This window comes from Heterodontus francisci, chromosome 2 (assembly GCF_036365525.1).
Source record: "Heterodontus francisci isolate sHetFra1 chromosome 2, sHetFra1.hap1, whole genome shotgun sequence".
In the NCBI taxonomy this organism is placed as follows: Eukaryota; Metazoa; Chordata; class Chondrichthyes; order Heterodontiformes; family Heterodontidae; genus Heterodontus; species Heterodontus francisci.
In genome coordinates, this window is record NC_090372.1 from 82758188 (window position 1) to 82781960 (window position 23773).

The window sequence follows — 23773 nt, forward strand, 5'->3', positions numbered from 1 at the left end:
TCTTTTTGTTAAATTTCTTATCCTTCCTGTGATTCTTGTTGGATCTGCACAGCCTTCCACATTTTAATATTTAAATAAAGCTCCTGCTGTTTTCGCAATAAACCTTCTAATGCTCATGGTCACAGCTGGATAGACTCCTGGCCACATATCTAACAAGTGAAAAATGTATAATCATTTCTTCTCTGCTTTTCTGATATCCACAACTTTCAGTTTGCTACTGGAATCACCTTGGTACTTTAAATTTTGCAACATCCACCTCAACTCTTTGTTCCCAAGACATGATACTCATCAGTCTGTTCTGGTGAAGTGTATAGATACACCTCATCCACCTCATGACCACAATGTATGGCCCAATTTAAAGGTGGGGGTTGACTACAGTGTGCGTGAGCTCTGAAGTGGGCAACAAACCCTAGGGATTTAGGTGACATTACCATAACCCTTCTCCAAACCTAGCTGGATCTACTACCAAAAATGATCTCCATATTTAAACAAGACACTGCTAGCTTGGGACGGATATACTGCTCTCCTGCTCAAAGGGTAACATCAGGGCCTATACTACTCCTTCCCTTACCCATTATAACCCCATCTCACAGCTTAGCTTGTCACTAAAAAAAAATTAATTTGGTGGCATCGAACAGATTCTATGAGTACATGATCATTGTTATACTAAATTTACGCATCAAGGTACATTATTGATGTTCTTTGCGGCAGAGACTATTTGTGTAACATTGAGACAAAAAGTATTTAGAATTGTTGTTCAGTGTTTTAGTGAGTACTGCAAATTAGTGTGTAGAAAATGAAAGAAAACTTACAACAAACTAAAAAGTAGATATAAATGATATAAATAAGCTAGACTAAGATATGGCAGAGCAGGTTGTGTGGCTGGTTATGTAGTATTTGGGAGTTTGTGGACAAGGAGACTGTCCCGAGCGAACACAGCTGCAGTAAATAGCCCCATCTCGACTCTCTCTGGCTCAGAGCCATTGAGCTGGAGTACAGGTTTGAGACGCTTTGAATAGTTTGCTCCAGACTTCGGTCACACTTCGTAGAGAGGTGGGGTTGGTCTAGGGTGCAGAATAAGAGGAACCCGGGTGAGATAAAGAATGACGATTTGCAGAAACTGATCCTATTCATCAATGAGAATGTACTTGCAATCTGTAAGGGTAATGATAAGGACTGTTGGAAGGACAGCCAGAATGCGGACCATGGCACCTTGAGCAGGAGGATGTCCAAAGGATGGAGCAGCAGGAGGAGGGGAAGCCTAATTTGGTAGCTGTGGGGATTCAATAATTAGGGGGACAGATAGCATCCATTGTTAGAAGGATGGAGAGTCCCACATTATTTGTCGCCTACCTGGTGCCATGGTGAAGAACATCTAAAATCTGCTTGAAATTATATTTTGGAGTGGGTGAGGGAGGATCCAGTCATTGTGATCCATGTTGGGACCAACAACATAGCGAAGAGTAGGCAAGAAGTCCTGTTTGGAGAGTGCTAGGAAACAGGAGCTACATTAAAGAACAGGACCTCCAGGGTTTAGGAATTATTTGGGGGCTACGGGTGCTATTTGGGGACCAATATGCCTGTTGCTATGATTCTACAAGTACTTGGTGCTTTCCATTGTTCTTTCAAGTTGCAAACGTCTACCGGGAGTGGTGTGGCAGGTATACATTTTGCTGACATGCAGAATAGGCAGAGGAGACACAGAGCAGGATTAAACTGCTAGAAGAGGGATGGGAAGGAGGGGAGGAGGGCTCTTAGCAGGAGGCCAGATCCACCCAGGGTCTTCAGGGAGCAATTCTCCTAACTGAAACTCAGCAAAGAACAATGTGTGAGATGTTTGTGCTTCAGCAAGAATGTCCTCGCTGAAATTTATCAACTGCTGCAGACTCAGCTGCAACTTCAGAGCAGGGCAAGGACCATATTGCCCATGACTATTGAGGTAATGGTGGCAATGAATTTGAAAGTCTGTGGCTTCTTCCAGACTGGAGCTGGGGATATTTGCAACATCTTACAGTTTGCCGTCAACTGTTACCTAAGGGTGGTCACTGAGACGCTCTATTTCAAGAGAACCATCTACATTTCATCCTCTCTTAGCAAAGGCCAGCAAGTGGAACGAACATGTGGCTTTGCTGAATTGGATGCTTTCCCATGATGAAGGGTACTATTGACTGTACACACATTCCTTGGCAGGCGCCCCATGTCAACTCTGCCCTATACTAGAACCAAAACAGATTCCATTCCCTCAATGTCCAGCTAGTGTGTGACCATAGGCAGAAAATCTGCAGGCCAATGCCCGATATCTTGGCAGCAGTCATGATGCCTTCTTTCTGCAGCAGTCCGCTGTGCAACTGTATTTGAGCCACCATGGTAAAGCACAGTGTAGCTACTGGGTGACAAGGGCTATCTGCTGATGACATGGTTCATGACTCTGGTGTGCAACCCATACATGTGCGCAGCATCCATACAATGAAAGCCACACTGACACGGAAATGTGATAGGGCACACCATTGGTGTGCTGAAACAATGTTTCTGCTACCTGGACCACTCTGGAGGGCCCTGCAGTATTCGGCAGAGTGGGTGTCAAGGCTCATGTTGGTCTGCTGCATGCTGTACAACATGAGGGGACATCCCTTGTAACAAGCTAAAATGGCGGGCAGCTAAGGAGCAGGAGTATGAGGAGGAGGAAAAGGAAGAGGAGGCAATCTAGACAGCTCCTTTCTGCCTAGGCTATCTGTGAAGAATTAATTCAAGTACAACACCAATAACTGCAACCCCAATTTCCCATTCACCAACAGTCGCAAACCTTCCCTTCCCTCTGTCACTGACCACTACAGCATCTTGTTAGTCACAATGCAAAAATAAAAGCCTCCACAAAATAAGCATTTCAAACCAAATAGGCAGCAGCTGCAATGAGGAAAGGAGCTGCTGGGGTCAAACAGTGAGCCACTGTCTTCGTGAAGGAAGAAAAGCGAAATATGTTGACGTTAGGAAATTGTTAGGATTGCCATGTACTACCAACAAAACTGAAACAGTTTGCAAACTGATTTAAATATTCTGCACTGTCTAATTTTTCCCCCATTTTCTCTCCAGCTGTTTTCAAAGTCTTGAGTCGCAATGTGGTATAGTTAAAAGGGTGCTGGTTGTCCTTTGGTATTTAACCTCATTCATTCTTCATCGATAAGTCTATACCTTCAGTGTTAGCAGTCTAGTTCTACCAAAAAGGGCCTCACAGACAGACCTGTTTAATCACACCCAATGTTGGACTCCAGCTAGGATTTCAACCTTCCAGGATTATCCTGGAGTCGCCAGGAATAAAACATTAATCTGGACACTGCTGTGAGCAATTTGGGGTGAAAGCATATGGGCCTTAAAAAAACTGGGGTTTTTTTCATTTTCATTGTACCCTATTATTTATTAATTCTAAAAATATTGGAGATGAGGGGGAAAAGGCTGACAATCAAGCAGAAAACCACTGGCTGATGTATCGGGAACAGTTGGTGAGGAAGTCAGTTGGGCTCATGTGGAGGGAAGAAGGGAGTAGGATGGGCAAGGGGACCAGTATTTTCTGCACTCCCAGAATAGCTTCAGTAGCAGCAGTAACATGGAGTGGAGCAGCGCTGAGAAAATTTTTATGGAGAAAAGGTACTTGTGTTACAAGGGGTCTGTGGAATTTTTATATCATGGGAGTAGGGTCTCAGAAACATAAAGGTTGAGAATCCCTGCTCTACAAGTGCTTCCAATAGAATTGTAGTGACTACTTGTGAGATGTCCTTTGTACAGCTTTGAGATTCTTGGTTCTGTAAATGTACCATTAAGTCTTTAGCACTAGAAGTCCATTGCCGTTTGTACAGGGACAATAGTGCTTTCAGGGTTACCTTGTGACATGTGTGCAGAGCCCATTGCTACACAGTACTGGCACCAACATGAGAGACAAATGGCTCCTCAAGTATTATCGCATGCCTCCAGCACTTTTAAAATAACAGGGAGGGCACCTACAAGAGATGGACCTTCTGGACTATAGGTACACATACTAAAAGATCTGATCGTTTGACCTGAAGGTACCACTAGCATTAGTCAATTAAAGTGCGTAGGGTAGACAACTGTTGCATCAAGGTGCCACCCTTTTAGTTTTTTGTCGCATAGATATTAGTGGAAGACTTCTCCACATTACCAAACAACCTTTCAAAATTTAGTGAACTGAGTCAAGTGACTGGTTCGCCTGTTGCTGTTCAAGCAACATCCTCTTTCAAAGTAGGCCCAGTTAAATCTGATTCCCAAAGCTGCCCTTCTGTGTCTATCACCACATGGATCCTCTGCTCCCTGATATCTAGTCTTGTCTCAGTCTCCCTTATTTTCACTTTATCACCTGCACCCAATGTATCACATGGTGAATTCTTCCCAGAAATCATTACCCACAACCTGTATCTCTGTACTGAAAATTGCAGAATGTGATATGACCTTTGTGTGATATGTGCAAGTTGGTTAATGGATGATCCTGATACAGCATTCTGAGTTCCAGCATCTCTGCAATATAAGTATGTAAACATACAATATAAATGTGTTTATATAAATATCTTCAGCTTAAACCAGTGCTTGCAATTCTCATCTCTGTTGTTCAATTTTCTCTGTATGGTCATGATAAGTTTCCATTTGAAGATATGTGTTACAGCACAGTTACTGAATTGTCCAAACCAGAGGAAATGTGCTTTCTTCTAATTTCTGCCCTCTGATTCCTTCCTAGCCCTTGGCACATAGAATGGTCATAAGTGCCTCCTATTGTGGGTTAATTGACACAGTTTCAGCATGCCAGCTCGAGTGAATTCCTCCTCTTTCTTACTGAAGACCAATTTCTCCACCTTATTATATAGATACAGTGACAAAGATATGGATAGCCTCAGCCATGGTACCTGTGCCAGCATCTCTATTCTATGCCCTTAACGTTACCTTGCTACACTCATTCTGTCTGCATCCTGTCTAGTCCTCTCTACTATCTAGTTTCTCTGCATTCTGAAAGTCATAAATGCACTTTGTTACTCTTATAACAAGCATTTAGTTGTCATATATAGTTTTGGAGTTGCACACCAGTAAGGGATAGAGGAAACAGTCCTGCTTTTTTTGACCCAAGTCCTTGTCGCTGTGCATTTGTGAAGAGATTTGTACTCTGTCTTGACTAATATTCCTAACGGTTTCCTGTACTGAGTATTTTCTGTACACGTCGAAAATCACCTTTGGTTTTCCAGTAGCTGAAGTGCCAAATAGATATCACATATTTCATAGTTTGTATCTTTATACCAATAGTAAATAGTTACCTTAATGCTTTTGTTTCAAATCAAAAGACTTGCCCAAGTTTCAAGCATAACACTTCTTGAACACAGGATTCACACAATCACTGATAGCCTTCTGAGCTCAATGGTGTCATTAACTGCTTTTTCAAAAATATACTTTCTGTTTTGCAATGCCAAGCCTATTAATGCCTGCCGGACTTCACCCATGAATCATATTTGTGCATTGTTGCCTAGCTGTTGCCATTGCTGACATGTATTGCTCCTTTCTCAGCTGCTGTAATGAACTTTCAGCCTTTTAAGTACTGAGGCCTAGTAATTGCTTCAAAGAAGGCTTCATGTGAGCAGACTAGCTGCAGGAGACATCATGAACAGATCATACTGGAAATGTTACATACAAATTTAAAGCAGGTATAAGTCTGTGACAACAATTATAATTTAATTCAATGATTGTATCAATATTTTTTTCTTTCGCTAAGAGGAATTTCAGGTCAGAGAGAGAGCAGCAGTGAATGATAAATTAAAGGCATTTCATGCTATGAGCTCGCACCCACTTGGAATTGGGTAGAAACTGCCCAAATCTATTTTACATATGATTGTTCCAACCAGCAAAGAAAAAACTTTTGTTCAGCAGTCTAGATTAGATTAGAGATACAGCACTGAAACAGGCCCTTCGGCCCACCAAGTCTGTGCCAAACATCAACCACCCATTTATACTAATCCTACACTAATCCCATATTCCTACCACATCCCAACCTGTCTCTATATTTCCCTACCACCTACCTATACTAGTGGCAATTTATAATGGCCAATTTACCTATCAACCTGCAAGTCTTTTGGCTTGTGGGAGGAAACCGGAGCACCCGGAGAAAACCCACGCAGACACAGGGAGAACTTGCAAACTCCACACAGGCAGTACCCGGAATCGAACCCAGGTCCCTGGAGCTGTGAGGCTGCGGTGCTAACCACTGCGCCACTGTGCCGCCCTAGGATGGATTCAGATTCAGATTCAAAAGCTAGAAGGACAGTGTGTTAACCCACTGCACCATCTACTCACTTTTGACATTTTGTGAATGACACTACATAAATGCGAGTATATTATTATATATACTTGGATAAAAATAGGCTCATGGAATGCTGAAGAGATCCACAACCTAATGAACTGGTTTAAGATACATTAAAATATGCTGGCAGCTAATTGATGGGTGGCCTTTTTATAGACAGTGAATCTAGATGAATCAGATTATTATTATGTTAGCTAAATACTAGCTGGACCAACAATTCATCCTGTTTTGATACCAATTTTCTTAGGCTGCACTTATACTCTAAGATTAATGTCACTGTGAAATGATTTCTACTTCACACCAATGCTAAAATTGTGTAATAAATCCAGTCATGCACAACCTTACTCTTACAAAATAGAATAAAACTGGCTGGACGAGGAAATCACACATTGCTTACATGTGTGACCGTGTGGCATGTGAATCCAGCATGGTCTTATACAAAGTTTACAAAGTACTCATAGAAGTGTGCTGGACCCACTGGACATTTTTAAAAAACTATTTGACCTTAATTTAAATGTAAGAAGAGCATTGGAGTTTTCTCTGGTGTCCTGGCCAATATTTATCCCTCAACCAACATCAATAAAACAGAGTATCTGGTCATTATCTCATTGTTATTTGTGGGAGCTTGCTGTGCCCAAATTGTTTGCCATGTTTTCCTACATTACAACAGTGGACACACTTCAAAAGTACTTCATTGGTACTTTGCAACATTCTGAGGTTGTGAAAGGCACTATATAAATGAAAGTCTGATTTTATTTTAATTTAAAATATTTAGCAAGTGGAAATAATCCCTTCCCTTCTCTTTAAACATTTAAATTGTTAGGCAAGAGCTCTATTCAGGCATCTATCCACATTTGTGCAGAGCTCCTGGCAAGACGATTAGCATTCCAGTCAGGCAGGAACTGAACAATGAAAACATGCCTCAGGACAGTGGCTGCAATGCATATTCTATGGCACCTCCTGACTCCCCAAAGCCTGTCCACCATCTACAAGTCACAAGTCAGGAGTGTGATAGAATGCTCTACATTTGCCTTGATGAGTGCAGCTCCAACTAAACTCAAGAGGCTTGACACCATCCAAGACAAAGCAGCCAACTTGAACAGCACCCCATCCGCCACCTTAAACATTCACTCCCTTCACCACGGCGCACTGTGGTCTGCAGTGTGTACCATCTACAAGATGCACTGCAGCAACTCACCAAGCCTTCTCGACAGCACCTTCCAAACCCCTGACCTCTACCACCTAGAAGGACAAGGGCAGCAGACACATGGGAACACCACCCCTGCAAGTTCCCCTTCAAGTCACTCACCATTATGACTTGGAACTATAACACCATTCCTTCACCGTCGCTGGGTAAAAATCCTGGAACTCCCTTCCTAACAACACAGTGGGTCTACATGGACTGCAGCATTTCAAGAAAGTGGTTCAATACCTCCTTTTCAAGGGTAATTAGGGATGGGCAATAAATGCTGGCTTTACTAGTGACACGCACATCCCAAGAACAAATAAATTTAAAAAAATACGCTTAGAGAAGCTTATTTCAAAAATTGGCAGATTAGCCTAAGGTTCCACAATAATACTTCAGTCTGGTGGCATGTCCTTTGTTATACATCTGGTCACAAAGGTGAGCAGGGAGATGCTGGATATGTTCAAGACAAGAAGGCAAGCTGATCTAAACAGATTAAAACTAAAGAGACTGAGAAACTAAGTGATGCTGTTTTGTGTGTCATGATGTATATTTAAGTAGTGACATTATTGTAACAGGAACACAAAAGTGTATTTTGTCTCTTAATATGGTCAACAGATAGTAAATTATAATTTTAGACCTCATGCCACTAAGAACCACAATGGCCTCAGCGAATGTCCAAAAAAACTAAAGATGGGAGTTTAATAATATCTTGCTCAAGTATACCTAATCCAGGGAAACTATCACTTCAGCAACATAGCATTATCTCTAGGGCTAGTTGAGGATGCAACTATCTGCTGAATCACTTCCTGGTGACTGATTTTGGGGACAATATGACACAATGCTCATAGATGAAGGCAGCATGAAGTGTAGCTGAGCCATGTCTTTCATTGAAATATAGAAGCAAAATACTGCAGATTCTGGAAATCTGAAATAAAAAACAGAAAATGCTGAAAATACTCAGGCCTGACAGCACCTGTGGAAAGAGAAACAGAGATAAATTTTCCCCAATATAGAGGAGACCGAATCGTGAGTTGCGAATACAGTATACTACATTGAAAGAAGTACAAGTAAATTACTTTTTCACCTGGAATAGGTGTTTGGGGCTTTGGATAGGAGAAGGGAGGTGGTAAAAGGGCAGGTGTAGTATCTCCTGTGCTTGCATGGGAAGGCACTGCAGGAAGGGGAGAAGGGGGAGGGGGTGATAGAGGAGTGGACCAGTGTGTCGCCGAGGAAACAATTCCTTCGGAATGCTGAAAGAGGAGGGGAGCGAAAGATGTGTTTGGTGGTGGCATCACACTGGAGGTGGCAGAAATGGTGGAGGATGAAGAATTGAATGTGTAGGTTGATGTGGTGGAAGGTGAAGACAAAGGCTCCTGAGTGACAAAAGCTCTGCTGAAAACATGGCTGATGACTCAAATGTCGAACCCCACCACAGAGTCAGACAAGAGATACAACCGTTGCCATTTGATGGCCAGGGCAACCATTGAGCAGGCCATTGGTTTGCTGAAAATGCAGTTCCGGTGCCTTGGTCAGTCTCAGGGCGCCCTCCAATATGGCCCTTCAAGGGTATCACATATAGCAGCAATGTGCTGCACTCTGCACCACCTGGTGCTACAGAGGGGAGTGGAACTGGCACCAAAGGATGGTACTGACCACTCATCATTCTCAGAGGAGGAGGAAGATGACAATCAGCTGGCAGAGAATGCCTGTCCAGAGGTCCCACTGATGTCTGTGCCATTGATCTCCATGACCACGACGCCCTCATCAGGCAAGATTCACCTGAGTGCAGGGTCTGCAGCACTTTATTATTAGCATCCATGCCCCTGTGGTAGCAGTTGTGACCTCAAGCAAAACTCCATCCCAATATGCAAATCTCCTTGCCTCATATAAACCCAAGCCGCTAACCCTCCCACTCTGACACTCTGACCCATCACATTGTTGAGTTTGCATCCATTCAGCTCCTAATGGTCAATGTGCAATAGGGCACTGAGAACTACATGAGACTTAGCAGGTAGCCAAGACAAACAGTTTCATTGCAATAAATTTATTCATCATGACATTGACAATAATGAAGACACCTAAGTGAATCCCATTGCGCAACTAAGACTTCTACCCCATTCTGTTCCACATACTTCTATATGGTGCTATCCCTGTGGCTGGAACAGATATGGAGGCAGGCTGCTCATTTCTCATCTCCAGTGAATGAGATGCCTGTGGTGCATGTCCTCTGGGTTGTGGTGCCCATGAGGGCCTCTCCACAGACTGCCCACATCGGGTAGGACACAGCATTTGTTGCTCCACCAGAGAAGCCGAGGGAAGCCGAGAGAAGCCCCATTGCCTTCGTCTCTCGCTCCCTCTGCCCCTTCAAGGCACACCTGTACTTCCCTGCTAACCATGGGTGGGAGAGCACTTGGCTGCATTTCCATGCAGTTCTGAGCCATTACTGCTATCAACCGATCAATGCTATGCAAGGTCGCTGGCATACTGTAAAAGCCAGTGCGCTGTTCCTACATCCACTTGTTGGTCTGCTGTATATGACTGTCCAAGAGGATGGCCATTCTTTCAATAGAGGAGGTCATACACTCATATGCCTGAGTCCGTGCACCACTCATGCCATGGATGGACTTCTGCATCTTATGCTCAAGGGTGTGCATTGCCTTAGGAAACTCTGACAGATGCCCACAGATCTCCTTTTGCAGTTCCACAAGCACCCCCTTCATATATGCCCCCTGAGCCACAGCATCTCTTTTAAGCTGAACATGACTGGAGCTGTCCTCAGTCTGCTGATGGGGACTTCTCACAGCTGTCACTGCCTTCATCACCTTCTCCTGCTCACATGTGGAGTGCTCCTCACCCATTACTGAGGCCCCAGCAAAGTGATAGTTTCTGTGCTGGTGGAGGTTGAAATTGACTCATGTGACGGTGATTTCTTGGAGTGCTGATCTTCTTCTGAAGTCTGTGGTGCCTCCTCACCTTCAGCATTGCCCCTGAGGAGAGATAAGACCTCAGTTAGTGAAGAATGTTGACGACAGTGGTTTCAGACCCTCACATGTTGCTGATCATGCCATTTATTTTTATGGATTCAAATGCCCAACTGCAGAAGCAGCTCAGATCCATTTCCTTGATTGCAACAATAATGCTTTCACTCGCTCTCTGCTGCACCTCTATCTCTATTTCGGTGACAGCCTGGCCTGCTGCCACCCTGCCAATCTTCAGGACCTCCTCTTCAATTGGCGTCAGGATTGCCAGTAAAGGACTCCACTGCCATTCAACGCTTCTCCCAGGAGTTATGCAGTCTCTACTCCTGCAAAGAGAAAAAGAAGATTATTAGAAATGTGAGGGGTGCAGTGTGATGATAATAAGGCTCTTCCACATTTGATGAACTTCATTGTAGAACAGGGTGCACAAGGTGCCATTCAAGGATCAAAGTGACTTCCAATGTGCATGCGTGAATTGAGCTGGATGCCATCCTGGTCAGGGCAACCCGTGATGATTTAATGGCAGCAGTGCCATTTTGGAGCTGAACGCTCCAGCCAATGCCCTCTCTTAATCTCACACAGCTGAACACGTGTTAAGCAATAAGAAGGATCCGCCCACCAGTGCAATTTAAAGCGATCATCAAGTACTTACAGGTTAGTTGCTGGTGGAATTCTTCTGACTGTTGCAATAATTGTAAGAACATTAGGCTATAAATAACATGCTATATGATTGGATATGCTAAGTAGCAGAATTATGGGAGAAGTGTCAAGCCAGAAGCTGCGAGAGAATTATGCTGAAGTTGCTAAATAATTGTTAGTGCCAAGACCGTTGATTAGGTTGAAACCACAGTGAAACAGTTGATTAGATTGAAATCACATCGAGTAGTTAATTAGGTTCAATCCACAGTGTAAGCAGAAAATGAAGTTGTGTAAATGTGGCACCAAGTTCAGCTCGACTGAGTCCTGCGAGACAGAGTGCTTAACTTGAGAATTTGGAAAGTATGGGAATTCGGTGCAATGACGGAGGAGACGCTGTTCTGGTCTTTCACAGAACAAGGAGTGATGCAAGAGAGGGAGTTGAAGACAGTGTGACCTGAGAGCTGAAGCCCAGAGGCATTAATTAGGTGAGCAGGTAGGTGATTGGTTGCTGAGTTTTAAGTTTTTTTTTTCTTTTTTCCTTTCAAAACTAGGGCAGTAGTTTAAACTGGTACTGGGGAGATATAAGTATTGTATTAAATTTGTAGCTTAACTAGTTAAACCACTTAATATAACTACAAATTCACATTCAGTTATATTTCTAAACTTGAGTTAAATCAAACACAAGCTGACAGGGCAGGTTATGTGTTGCAGCTGTAGCATGTGGGAATTAGTGAAGACCCGTGTGATCCACAGCAACTACATCTGCAGCTCGAGGAACTTCGGCTCAGAGTTGATGAACTGGATTCTGAGATTCGGACATTGTGATGCATCAGGTAGGGGGAAAGTTACCTGGACACTTTGGACACTTTTTCCAGGAGTCAGTCACACCCCTTAGGCTAGGTACTTCAGATTTGATCCCTCCTTAGGGACAGGAGGGTATGGCTACAAGTACAGCCCACTCATGCCCGGTGAATCACCACATACTGATCCCACATCTATACTGGCCTCTAAGGTATGTGCAGTACCAATATCTGAGCTGGTGGTTGCAAGTGTCAGATCAAGTGAAGGTGATTCTTCCTCAGATGTCTGATCTTCTTCTGGGCCTTCATCCTCAGGCACCACTGGCTGTTAAGACAACAGCTCTTAGTTATCTGAAAGCATAATTGCACAGGGGGAGGGTTGGGGTGAGGGAAGGGGGATGGGGGAAATCAAGAGGTGAATATTTACACCATCTGCTGCTTGTACATCAAAAAAGATTGCAGGATGAGGGCGAAGTGGGTTTGAGAAAGTGCATAAGGCAGGAATATACCATCACCCTGGACGGCTTCAGCAATGCTGCTTCCATGGCCTCAGTGATGGCCACTAATGCCAACAGCATATCCTTTCAAGGGTTGAGGACATGCAGCTGTGTCTGTTTCCCGCCAGTTTGTGTTCTCTCTCCTGTTATGGGCCACATTGTCCTGCAAGAGAGAGGAAAATGTGTCAGTGAGTGTGTTGCAATGTGTTTGAGTGATGTGCTTGTCATAGCTGAACAGCTGGCAGTGGACTGAATTTAGTGCAGCCGTTTGGAGCAGGAATGGAGGGATGGACGGCCAGAGAATCGCTTTGGAAGCATCTACCGAAACCGTGACGTCAATTCCGGGAAAGCACCAAGGTGGCATTACTGCCCCGACACGACAGGAATGCAATTTAAATTACTGAAAACTTACTTTTAATTCATTGGCATTTAATTTATTGTGATTCAATGGGGCTTGGGATTAAGTCGACGACAGGCGGCCCTCATATGCCATCGGATTCCCAACCATTGAAAGCTGGCATCACCGAGGGATGGCCTCAGTGCCACGATGGGTAAATGTCCATTTAGGAAGGACAGTAAAAAAGGAAAAGGAAGTGGTGTTGCATTGATAATAAGGGATAGGATCAGTACATTCGTAAGAGAGGATCTCAGAGCAGAAGAACAAAATGTGGAATCTGTTTGGGCGGAGATAGGAAACAGCAAGGTGCAGCAAACATTGGTAGGAGTTGTTTATAGGCCACCAAACAGTAGTGGTAGTATGGGGCATGGTATTAATCAGGAGATTAGAGAAGCATGTAACATGGGTAATGCAGTAATTATGGGTGACTTAAATCTGCACATAGACTGGGTAAACCTAATGAGCACTAATGCTGTGGAGGATGAGTTTCTGTCGTATGTTAGGAGTGGTTGTCTAGAGCTGTATGTTGAGGAACCAACTAGAGATCAGGCTATTTTAGATTTAGTATTATGTACTGAGAAAGGGCTATTTAATAATCTTGTTGTAAATGAGTGACCATAATATGTTAGAAGTTTACATTACGTTTGAAAGTGAGGTCGTTCAATCTGAACCCAGGGTGTTAAATTTGAATAAAGGAAATTATGAAGGTATGAGGGGCAAATTGGCTGAGGGGGATTGGGAAAATACATTAAAAGGTATGACAGTGCACAGACAATGGATAGTCTTCAAAGAATTATGACTTAGATTTCAGCAACTAAACATTCCTTCAAGGCACAAGAACCCCAAAGGTAAAGGCAGTCAACCGTGGCAAACAAGGGAAGTTGAGGATTGTATAAGATTAAAAGAAAAGGCCTATAAAGTTGCCAGAAATAGTAGTAAACCTGAGGATTGGGAGGATTTTAGAATACAGCAAAGGAGGACAAAGAAACTGATAAAGAAAGGGAGAATAAAATATAAATGTAAACTGGGAAAAAATTGAAAAAAGGACTGTAAAAGCTTCCATTGGTACGTAAGAAGGAAACGTTTGGCTCAGACAAATGTGGGTCCATTACAGGCAGAGTCAGGAGAATTTATAATGTTGAATAGAGAAATGGAAGAGAAGCTAAATGATTACTTTGTGTCTGTCTTCAATGAGGAAGATACAACAAATCTCCCAGAATTAGAAATCCAAGGGATGAGGGAGAATGAGAAATTGAAGGAAATTAGTATTAGTAAGAAGGTTGTATTGGAGAAATTAATGGAGCTGAAGGTTGATAAGTCCCCAGGACCTGATATTCTACATCCCAGAGTGTTGAAAGAGGTAGCTATGGAGATAGTGGATGCATTGGTGATCATCTTCCAAAATTCTATAGATACTGGAACGGTTCCTGCAGATTGGAAGGTAGCAAATGTCACCCCACTATTTAAGAAGGGAGGGAAAGAGAAAACAGGGAACTACAGAACTGTTAGCCTTACATCAATAGTAGGGAAAATTTTAGAATCTATTCTAAAGGATGTGATAAATGGACACATGGATAATAATGATCTGATTGGGCATAGACAACATGGAAATATAAATAGGAAATCATGTTTGATGAACCTGTTGGAGTTTTTTGAGGATGTTACTAAGAATTGATAAAGGGGAGTCAATGGGCATAGTATACTTGGATTTTTCGAAGGCTTTTGATAAACTCCCCCACAGGAGGTCAGTTAGATAAATTAAAGCACGTGGGATAGGAGGTAATATACTAGCATGGTTTAAGGATAGGTTAACAGGCAGGAAACACAGAGTAGAATTAAACGGGTCATTTTCGCCTTGGCAGGCTGTGACCAGTGGGGTACCCCAAGGATCAGTACTTGGGCCCCAGCTGTTCACAATATATATCAATGATTTGAATGTGGGACCAAATGTAATATTTCCAAGTTTGCAGATGACACAAAACTAGGTGGGAACGTGTGTTATGAGGAAGATATAAAACGGTTTCAAGGGGATTTGGACAGACTTAGTGAGTGGACAAGAATGTGGCAGATGCAATATAATATGGAAAAATGTGAGGTTATCCATTTTGGTAGGAGGAATAGATGTGCAGAGTATTTCTTAAATGGTAAGAGATTGGAAAGTGTAGATGTACAAAGGGACCCAGGCGTCCTCGTCAATAAGTCACTGCAGCTAACATGCAGGTGCAGCAAGCAGTTAAGAAGGATAATGGTATGTTAGCCTTTATCGCAAAAGGATTTGAGTACAGGAGTACTGAAGTCTTGCTTCAATTGTATAGAACCTTGGTTAGATCACACCTGGAGTACTGTGTGCAGTTCTGGTCCCCTTACCTTAGGAAGGATATTACTGCCTTAGAGGGAGTGCAACGAAGGTTTACCAGACTTGTTCCTGGGTTGGCGGGACTGTCCTATGAAGAGATATTGGGAAACTGGGTTTGTAGTCTCTAGAGTTTCGAAGAATGAGAGGTGATCTCATTGAAACCTACAAAATACTTAAAGGGATAGAAAGGGTAGATGCAGGTAAGATGTTTCCCCTGGTTGGGGAGTCAAGAACCAGGGGACACAATTTCAAAATAAGGGGGAAGCCACTTAGGACAGAGATGAGGAGAAATTTCTTTACTCAGAGGGTGGTGAATCTTTGGAATTCTCTACCCCAGAGAGCTGTGGAAGCTCAGTCATTGAATATGTTTAAAGTAGAGATTGACAGATTTCTAAATACGAATGACATAAAGGGATATGGGGATAGTGTGGGAAAAAGGCATTGAAGTGGATAATCAGCTATGACTGTATTGAATGGTGGAGCAGGTTCGATGGGCTGAATGGCCTTCTCCTGCTCCTATGTTCCTATAACTAGCACTGCATAGGGGAAGACAGGGGAGCGGAGGCCATTGTCGACCTACACTGCTGCGCACTTGGCAAGGCGGGGTGGGGTGGGGGGCGGTCATGGTATTGGGTGCTCTGCAAGGGGGGCAGGGTCTTGGGTGCTCTGCAAAGGGGGGTCGGAGTCCCGGGTGGTAGTGCCTGCTGAGCAGGGTCTCGGGTGGTTGACAAGGGGGAGGCTTGGCTTTGGGTGGCTGTTTTGGATTTCCAAACTGTTGGGTGAGATGGTTGGCTGCCCATACTGCTAGATGAGAGGGTCAGTGATCAGCAAGGGTGGGCACTGAGGGCCATCAGGGAGTCTGCCGGGAGAAGTAGCAAAGGCACAGTTGCCAAGGCAGGGTTGTCTCTGCAAGAACAGCGCTCTGGAGGCCCACTGATCACCTGGCCTGGGTCTCATACACCCTGTCTTTTTGGACCCATGTGGCGTGATGTGGTGCCTGTGACGGAGAGACAGGAGGCAGTTGTCCATGAAGCTCCACGACAAGAGCAGGAGCAGCCGGCCATGCCAAGAAGGACCCACCTGCGCCAGAGTGTGTACCAGAATCAAATGAGCTACCTCTAAATGTCCGAGTGGCATTGTCAGCGAAGACCATGGCTCTCCAAAGAGGCCATCACTGACTTATGCACTATGCTACAGAACAAGTTGCGACCTATGGGACTTGGGGGGGCAGGGGTCACCGGATGCCAGTGGCCCTGAAGATCACCATGGTACTAAACTTTTATGCGTCTGGCTCATTCCAAGGATCCACCAGGGACATGTGTGGGGTCTCCCAGGCAGCAGCCTACTTCTGCATCAAGGAGGTGACCAATGCCCTGTTCAAGAGTGCCGGCCACTATGTGCATTACCGGACTGACCCTAACAGTCAGGCCGAGAGGGCCATTGGATTCAGGGCCATTGCTGGATGTCCCCTGCTGCAAGGTGTGATAGGTTGCACACATGTAGCCCATCAAGACTTCAAAGGACCAGCCAGCCGCCTTCATCAACAGGAAGGGTTTTCATCCAATCAACATGCAACTGGTCTGTGACCACCGAAAGTGTTTCCTGCGAGTGTGTGCCCACTTCCCAAGAAGCAGCCATGATGTCGACATACTTCAACAGTCCCAGATGCCACAGCTTTTCTGGACCCCTGCTCGCCTTCAGGGATGGATTCTCAGGGACAAGGGCTACCCATTGAAGACACGGCTATTGACGCCTATGAGGAACCCAGGCAATGTAGCAGAGGAGAGATACAACACTTGCCACAGCTCTACCCGAGCAGACATCGAACAGGCCATTGGGCTGCTGAAGATGAGATTCCATTGCCTCGGTCGATCCAATGGAGCCCTGCAATATGCCCCAGCAAGGGTTTCGCATATCGTGGTGCTCTGCTGTGCTCTGCACAATCTAGCACTGCAGAGTGGGGAGGCCTTGCAATGTGAGGACATGATTGATTGACACTCCTCCACCAACGAGGAAGACGCAGAGGAGGGAGATGTGGAAGCAGAACTGGATGTTGAACTCTTGCACTGGAGGCCAGGCAGATTGAGCGAGGGGCCAAGGAAGCAAGTGATAATCTCATACTTACCGCTTCCAGCCACCTTGATGGCCACTCAGAGTAAAAACAATAAAGACTCCCCTCAATACATGCAGTCTGTCGCTTCCTTTCTATTTGTGTTCCATGCCTGGAGCCCAGCTGAACCATGCACTATGGCCCACGGGAGATTCTATTCAAATCAGGGCTGTGCCTACATTGGCATCCACTAAGGGGGAAGGGTGAAGTCAACAGCTCACAATTAATGCACAATAGAGTAATCACTTTTACACAATGAAGGTTAGTTGCTAGAACAAAAGAGCTTTATATGATGCAGCACATGTCAAATTTCAAACACCCGTGAACATCCAAGTGTCTCTATGTGGTTTTCTTTATATATTTATGAGTGCTGCTACAAGGTGGGAACCCATCACTTGCAGCTGGGCTGGAGGCAGGCTGCTGATCAGGATGCCCCTTGGCTTGTGATGACCTCAGCCGCTGTCCTCTGGCTGCTTGAGGCCTGGAGGGCCCCGGCTACCTGAAAGTTTCCTGCATTGGTGCAGGACTCTCCTCAGGTGTCGTGGCTGCTGGAGCTGGACGCACTGGCAGAGGAGCTGAGGAGCCGCTGTCCACATTCGGAGCACCCTGAGGAGAACCCCCCAGCTGTAGATGTCAGCTTCTCCTCCTCCCTTTCAAGGCTCACTGCTCATCAGGGAAGAACAAGGAGCTGGAGAAGACTCCAGGTACCTCGTCCTTCTCTTACTTTGCCACGTTGAGCTCATGGCTAAGGCGATGGTGTGCAGGTCTGTGCATATTTGTGAGATCTGGCTGTCCATGAGGGTCGCCAACCTCTTGATGGAGGAAGCCATGTGCTCACATGCTTGAGACATAGCAGCACTCATGGCACGGATGGACTCCTCCATCATCTCAAGGCTGCGCATTGCCTCTGGCATCTCCACCAGATGTTGCCTTACCTCTCCCTACAACTCCAGCATGCCCTGTGCTGTTGACACCAAAGGCTCATCATCAGCCTGGAGCTCAGCATGGGCCTGGCCACCCACAGTCCTCCGACTGTCAAAGGCCTCGGCTGTCTCAGGCTCAACCAGCTGCTCGGGTGCATGTGCGGTGCTCTCACCAGCTCGTGACCCTGATTCTACCCCCGAGTGGAAACCCAACGAGGTGAAAGTATCTGTGCTGGTGAAAGGTGCAGGGGAGTCATGGGATGGTGCTTCTTCTAACTACAGTTCCTCCTCAGAGGTTGACGGCTGTCCCCTTCTGCTTGAGACTCCTGTGGACGCCAATCTGCACGAGAGAACACAAATGTCATGCAGATCTCGTCATGCCAACCATATGTGAAGTGAACATACCAGAAGTGAACTGTATGTCAATGGAAGACAATCCTCACTCTATTGAGCGGAGATTCCAGTCTCTCCATCCAATATGGCGTGGCCGCCTGGGTCCCCGCTAACTCCCATGCTTCGTCCTCAGCTGTGGAGAGAGCCGAAGATCTGGGATGCCTCTGCCAGTCAGTGATGTCTCCCTGTTGCTATGGGCCTTCAAGTCCAGCAAGTGGAAAGAGGGAGATAGTCATACTTCGCAGAGAGACCAACATGACAGTTCTGTTAGTGTCAGCCCCTCATACCCTACTGGGGTATCCTATATTGCTCATGGTCCTGTCCGCTGTCAGGGAAGTTAATAGGGGTGTGCTGTGAAAGAAGATGGCCTGTGGCCGAGATGCAGCCATGCATCTGTCAGGATGAGGTGATGCCTAACCCCCTCTGCCAGCGCAGTGGTAATGCCTTCCTCCCCATGTCCCACTTCCTCCTGCGTAGCCACTTGGCATCCCAGAAAAGGAGAGAGCTATGCCGCAGTCACCTTGACAAAACTAAGGAGGTCATTAACCCTCTTGCAACACTGTGACCATGTCTGGGGGTGATGAGGGGGAAGGGTGATCCCACGGCTGCTGACTCCCTCAACTATCTCCATCCAGACTTGCTTGGTCAGGCAGAGGACCTCTTCTTACCATTGCTGGGGAAGAGGACTACCCGCCTTTCCCTTGCTGCCTGGAGTAGAATCTTGAGGGAGGCATCACTAAACCATGGGGCCATCCTGTGTCTTGCCTCTGCCATGCTGCAGGGTCCGCCTCCAGGGGGCATGGGATGGGGGGAGTTGGTATCCAGAGTCATTGCAACACCAGTCTCTGTAATGAAGAGCAAGCAACAAATCAGTCCAATGCAGCAATGCAAGCAGGGCTTGAAATGCTTTAAATATAGCGCCTGCACCTACTTCAGAGTCATCCAACACCGCGTGATTGGCCGGGCCCCCGCTTCCATAATGTAAAGTGGCCGCCTGCCGCGTGATCATGGTGGGCCTGCCGCCCACGTGACTAGTGAAAACAGTGCCCCCTTCTGGGTCTGACGCCAGGACACACGATGGGCTCAATTCAGCCTGGTGTGTGAAAGCTGTGACATGTGGGTGTGAGGCTTGCAGCAGTGGTAAGTGTGCGAGGGTGGGGTGGAGGATATGAGTGTTCGGCATGATCCTGATTGCTAGAGACTGTTGATAGGTGAGTGATATGAGTGTGGTACTTTGAGCAGTGTGTGAATTTAGTGGTAGAGTTGGTCGAATATGGCATCTGACGATACATTCAATGACCTTGACCACTTGTGTGAATTCTTTGAACTTCTTCCGGTTCTGTATCCAGGTCCTTGTGGTTGGACTCCTGGCATTGACCTCAGTCGTTATTTATTCCCACTGCCTTCGCAGTGGCTGCAGATAGATCATCTCTCTCGTCCTTTCAACCTCCTAGACTAAGGCCTCCAGTGCTGTACCTGAGAACCTAGGAGCCCTCTTTCTGGCCTGCTGCGCCTTATCAAATTTTTAGCCCTATGTGTATAATGATCTAAGCTTATAGTTTTTAGTTTTTGAACTAATCGCGTGATATAATTTAAGTTATGTGTAGACTAACTTAATTATTTATCTGTAACACAAACCACTACAAGTATTGGAAGTAAAAAAAAAAGCACCTCTTTCCCCTCTGCGCCGCTATCCCCACTGCATAAATTCACAACTTTTATACTCAGCATTATGATCCTCACGCCCATTTTCAGGGACTATTCAACTTAGTTGCCAAGACTGTAAGGGGAATAGATAGACATTTCTGTGGCCGCAAAAGAGACTCCAGAATGGTATGTTGCCTCCCTGGTGCTAGGGTCAAGGATGTCTCAGAGCGGTTACAGGACATTCTGAAGGGGGAGGGTGAACAGCCAGTGGTCGTGGTACACATAGGTACCAAACGACATAGGTTAAAAAATAGGATGAGGTCCTAAAAGCAGAATATAGGGAGCTAGGAAATAAGTTGAGAAGTAGGACCTCAAAGGTAGTGATCTCAGGATTACTACCAGTGCCACGTGCTAGTCAGAGTAGAAATAGCAGAATATATTGGATGAATACGTGGCTGAAAAGAGGGTTTTCGATTCCTGGGACATTGGGCCCGGTTCTGGGGGAAGTGGGACCAGTACAAACTGGACAGGTTACACCTGGGCAGGACCGGGACTGATGTCCTAGGGGGAGTATTTGTGAGAGTGCTTGGGGAGGGTTTAAACTAAAATGGCAGGGCGATGGGAACCTTTGCAAGGAGTCAGAGGAGGGGGGATCAAAGACAAGAACAAAAGATAGTAAGGGGAATAAGAAAAGTGATAGGCAGAGAAATCAAGGGTCAGAATCAAACAGGGACACAGTGAAAAATATTGGGATGAGGACAAGTAATGTTAAAAAGACAAGCCTTAAGGCTTTGTGCCTTAACATGCGGAGCATTTGCAATAAAGTAGATAAATTAATTGCGCAAATAGATGTAAACGGGTGTGATATAGTCAGAATTACGGAGACATGGCTGCAAGGTGACCAGGGATGAGAAATGAACATCCAGGGATATTCAGTATTTAGGAAGGACAGACAAAAAGCAAAAGGCGGTGGAGTTGCATTGCTGGTTAAAGAGGAAACTAACGCAATAGTGAGGAAAGATATTAGCTCTGACGATGTGGAATCTGTATGGGTAGAGCTGAGAAACACGAAGGGGCAAAAAATGTTAGTGAGGGTTGTAATATAGACCCCCAAACTGTAGTAGTGATGTTGGGAATGGCATTAAACAGGAAATTAGAGATGCATGCGATAAAGGAACATCTGTAATTATGGGTGACCTTAATCTGCATATAGATTGCGCAAATCAAATTAGTCACAATATGGTAGATGAGGAACTCTTGGAGTATATACGGGATGGTTTTCTGGACCAATACGTTGAGGAACCAACCAGAGAACAGGCCATCCTAGACTGGGTATTGTGTAATGAGAGAGGAATAATTGACAATCTGGTGGTGCGAGACCCCTTGGGGATGAGCGACCATAATATGATAGAAGTCTTCATCAAGATGGAGAGTGATGTAGTTGATTCTGAGACAAGGGTCCTGAATCTTTTTTTTTAGAACATTACAGCGCAGTACAGGCCCTTCGGCCCTCGATGTTGCGCCGACCTGTGAAACCATCTGACTTAAACTATTCCATTTTCATCCATATGTCTATCCAATGACCACTTAAATGCCCTTAAAGTTGGCGAGTCTACTACTGTTGCAGGCAGGGCGTTCCACGCCCCTACTACTCTCTGAGTAAAGAAACTACCTCTGACATCTGTCCTATATCTATCACCCCTCAACTTAAAGCTATGTCCCCTCGTGTTTGCCATCACCATCCGAGGAAAAAGACTCTCACTATCCACCCTATCTAACCCTCTGATTATCTTATATGTCTCTATTAAGTCACCTCTCCTCCTCCTTCTCTCCAACGAAAACAACCTCAAGTCCCTCAGCCTTTCCTCGTAAGACCTTCCCTCCATACCAGGCAACATCCTAGTAAATCTCCTCTGCACCCTTTCCAAAGCTTCCACATCCTTCCTATAATGCGGTGACCAGAACTGCACGCAATACTCCAGGTGCGGCCGCACCAGAGTTTTGTACAGCTGCAGCATGACCTCGTGGCTCCGAAACTCGATCCCCCTACTAATAAAAGCTAACGCACCATATGCCTTCTTAACAGCCCTATTAACCTGGGTAGCAACTTTCAGGGATTTATGTACCTGGACACTAAGATCTCTCTGCTCATCTAGACTACCAAGAATCTTCCCATTAGCCCAGTACTCTGCATTCCTGTTACTCCTTCCAAAGTGAATCACCTCACACTTTTCCGCATTAAACTCCATTTGCCATCTCTCAGCCCAGCTCTGCAGCCTATCTATGTCCCTCTGTAACCTACAACATCCTTCGGCACTATCCACAACTCCACTGACCTTCGTGTCATCCGCAAATTTACTAACCCACCCTTCTACACCCTCATCCAGGTCATTTATAAAAATGACAAACAGCAGTGGCCCCAAAACAGATCCTTGCGGTACACCACTAGTAACTAAACTCCAGGATGAACATTTGCCATCAACCACCACCCTTAGTAAAGGAAACTATGAAGGTATGAGGCGCAGGTTGGCCATGGCGGATTGGGAAACGTTATTCAAAGGGATGACGGTGGATAGGCAATGGCAAACATTTAAAGAGCGCATGGATGAACTGCAACAATTGCATATCTCTGTCTGGCGCAAAAGTAAAATGGGAAAGGTAGCCAAACCATGGCTTACAAGGGAAATTAGAGATAGCATTAGATCCAAGAAGAGGCATATAAATTTGCTGGGGATTGGGAGCAGTTTAGAATTCAGCAAAGGAAGACCAAGGGATTGATTAAGAAGGGGAAAATAGAGTACGAGAGCAAGCTTGCAGGGAACATAAAGACTGACTGTAAAAGTTTCTATATGTATGTGAAGAGAAAAAGATTGGTGAAGACAAATGTAGGTCCCTCACAGTCAGAAACAGGGGAATTTATTATGGGGAACAAAGAAATGGCTGACCAACTAAATGCATACTTTGGTTCTGTCTTCGCAAAGGAGGACACAAATATCATACCAGAAATGTTGGGGATCACAGGGCTTGGTGAGAGAGAGGAACTGAAATAAATCATTATTAGTAGAGAAATAGTGCTGGGGAAATTGATGGGATTGAAGGCCGATAAATCCCCAGGGGCTGATGGTATGCATCCCAGAGTACTTAAGGAAGTGGCCCTAGAAATAGTGGATGAATTGGTGGTCATCTTCCAAGATTCTATAAACTCTGGAACAGTTCCTACAGATTGGAGGGTAGCTAATGTAACCCCACTATTTAAAAAGGGAGGTAGAGAGAAAACAGGGAATTATAGACCAGTCAGCCTGACATCGGTAGTGGGGAAAATTCTAGAGTACATTATCAAAGATTTTATGGCAGAGCCCTTGGAAATCAGTGGTAGAATCAGCAGAGTCAGCATGGATTCACGAAAGGGAAATCATGCTTGACAAATCTACTAGAATTCTTCGAGGATGTAACTAGTCGAGTTGATGAGGGACAGCCTGTGGATGTGGTTTATTTGGA